Here is a 3,120-nt window from a genome sequence, read left to right as displayed (position 1 = left end):
ACATTAACAACCTGCGATATGCAGATGATACAACCTTCCTTGCTGAAAGTGAAGAGGACTTAAAACATTTACTGATGAAGATCAAAGAGTACAGCCTTCAGTATGGATTATGTCTCAATGTCAAGAAAACAAAAATCCTCACCACTAGACCAATAAACAGCATTCTTATCAATGGAGAAAATATTTGAAGTTGTCAAGGACTTCATTCTTCTTGGATCAACTATCAACACTCACTGAAACAGCAGTCAAGAAATCAAACAACGTATTGCCTTAGGCAAGTCTGCTGCACAAGACTTGTTTAAAGTGTTGAAGAGCAAAGATGTCAGCTTGAGGACTAAGCCTGACCCAAGCCATGGTATTTTCAATAACCTCATATGCATGTGAAAACTGGACAGTGAATAAGGAAGACAGTAGAAGAAGTGATGCTTTTGAGTTATGGTGTTGGAGGAGAATATTGAAAGTGCCATGGGCTACCAAAAGAACTAATAAATCCGTTTGGAAGAAGTGCAGCCAGAGTGCTCCTTGGAGGCCAAGATGGCCAAACTTCGTCTCTTATACTTCGGACATACTGTCAGGAGGGACCAGTCGCTGGAAATGGATATCATGTTTGATAAGGTGGAGGGTCAGAGAAAAAAAGGAAGACCCCCAATGAGATGGATTGGCCAAGTGGCAGCATCGATGGAGTCAAGCGTGGCAATAAGTAGTGAGGTTGGCCCAGGATCAGGCAGTGTTTCATTCTGCCTTGCATAAGGTCGCTATGAGTCAGTACTGACTTGATGGCACCTAACAACAACAACAACTCTTAAAGAGCATTCTAGAAATCAACCCTGTCCTTTTTCCATCAAAGTTAACTCAGGGTTGGAATCCTCTGCCTAACTCCAAGAATCTAAAAAAGAAAGAAGTTAGTTTAAGCTGCCGTATTGGTTGATATCATTCCCCACAGCCATTATCTACCTATAACTAACTAAACCTGGTAAAAAAATTTCCAATGAATCTTACCTCATTTTTCACCACATGCCTCTGAGTATGCAAAATGGATGTCAGAATGTTAGATTAGGATGTAAATTTTAATTGTCAAGAAATAAATCTGTGGAGGGCAGGATGACAGCCAATTAACATATTTGGAAAGGAAGGCAGAAAACCTCATCAATTATAGCCTTATCTTTTCATTGATTTTTTTTTTCTAGGTAGTTGAATTGTGTGCAGCAGAAACACACAATTCAGAAGCTCCAACCCTACAAAACAAAATAATGCAACCACAGAAGCACATGGGATGTAATCCCAGACTCTAATGACTTTCAGGATGCATCTCACAGGACAGGAACCAGCCCTCCAGCACCTACTACATTTTCATTGCTCAAATCCAAACAGCGTGTAGTCTGTTTGGTACTTGATAAATCTGGAGGCATAGCCATAGGAAGACAGTTAACTTGATCTCTGAAATTATTGAAGTTAATAGAAATATAATCTTAGATATAGTTTTTATAAACTGGTGTGGCACTGTGGATTAATGTGCTGGACTGCGAGGATGGTTTGAACTGCAAAGTCACCGGTTCAAGTTCACCAGCCACTCCTCAGAAACCTTATACAGGGTCACTATGGGTTGAAACTAACTGGACAGCATTTAAAAACAACAATTAATATTAGTGCAAATGCTTTTATATGAATAAGTATGAGAAGATAACATGATAAAATAAAAATTGTTGCTATATTAAGGTTATTAGATGATAGATAAATTTTAGTCTCTGGTAGCGTAGTGGCTACGAATCGGGCTGCGAACCTTAAGGTCAGCGGTTCGAAACTACCAGCCGCTCCGCGGGAGAAAGATGAGGCTTTCTACTCCCGTAAAGATTTACACCCTCGGAAACCCTGTACAGGGTCGCTATGGGTCGGAACCGACTCGATGGCACTTAACAACAACAACAACAACAACAACCTTTGTTTTTAATTAATTAGAAAATATATAAATTAACAAGAAGAAAAAAATCATCCATAATTCTGCCACCATAATAATTACTTTTCAGCATGTCAAGTGTTGTCAAGTTGGTTCCAATTCATGTTGGCCCTGTATAGGAATTCTGAGGTTAAATATTTGCAGTAGCAGAAAACCTCCTCTTTCTCACAAGGAGCAGTTAGTGGGCTCAATCTACTGACTTTGTCATTCAGAGTTCAGTGTTTATCCTTCAGAACCGCTTCCCATAAGCATATACAGTTCCAGTCATTTTCTCCTCTAAAATGTGATAGTATTATATAAGGTATAATCATCTGATTTTTTTAAATATACCTAAAATATGCCCATGTAAAAAATGCTCTTAACACTCTAATTTTTAATGGTTGTATCACATGCACTTGCCAAGGTCTAGTCAATCTATTGTTGAACACTTTGAAGATTTTCAGCTTGTTAGTATTAATAACTACATTTCAATGAGCATCTTTTAAAATTATTTCCTTATGAGAAATTCCTGAATGTAAAACTGTTCAATGTAAAGGTATAGATTTTTCAAGTATACCATGAATTGATTTTTTTTTTACTTTTTTAATAAAATGTAGGTGTGGACATTTTAAATATAGCAAGTATTATCATGACACATAGTTTATGCATGCCTATGTCTTTCATCATACTCTATGAAGTTGCTCTGACATCTTATTCTTATAGGACAATCATCTCATTCTCATAAACCAAGCAGTAGAGCTCTACTTGATTCAAATTATTGAGAATGGATCTCTGATTGGGATGGTCATATTTGAAGATTTTGCTCAAATCCAAAGTTATCTGACAGAAAAAAAGTGATGATAGTGCTTACCAAAACATCACTGTAAACCTGCCTTAAAAAGCTAAAGGTGGAACCTCAATTTGCAAAGGCCTCAAAGCAGGATTCAAGGTAAAATAAAAATGTTTTGCTAAATATCATTTGCCATTTTATGCTTTTAATCTTGTCCAATTGCCTTTGAGCAAGGAGCCCTGGTGGCATAGTGGGTTACACATCAGCTGTTAACTGTATGTTCAACAGTTGGAGTCCTCCAGGCACTCTGAGGGAGAAAGAACAGACTTGCTACTCTCGTAAAGAATAACAGCCTCAGAAACTATATACATGGTCGTTATGACTAAGAACCAACTCA

The 3,120-nt window shown here is 37.6% G+C and overlaps 1 pseudogene; it reads left to right on the top strand.

The window, feature by feature from the left end:
* The window catches only part of LOC102828835, a 25,799-nt pseudogene that overhangs the window by 3,510 nt on the left and 19,169 nt on the right, over positions 1–3,120 (top strand).

The sequence above is a fragment of the Chrysochloris asiatica genome, unplaced genomic scaffold (genome assembly GCF_000296735.1).
Source record: "Chrysochloris asiatica unplaced genomic scaffold, ChrAsi1.0 scaffold00002, whole genome shotgun sequence".
In the NCBI taxonomy this organism is placed as follows: Eukaryota; Metazoa; Chordata; class Mammalia; order Afrosoricida; family Chrysochloridae; genus Chrysochloris; species Chrysochloris asiatica.
The sequence above is the reverse complement of the archived record's forward strand: the minus strand, read 5'-3'. Positions and strand labels throughout refer to the sequence as shown.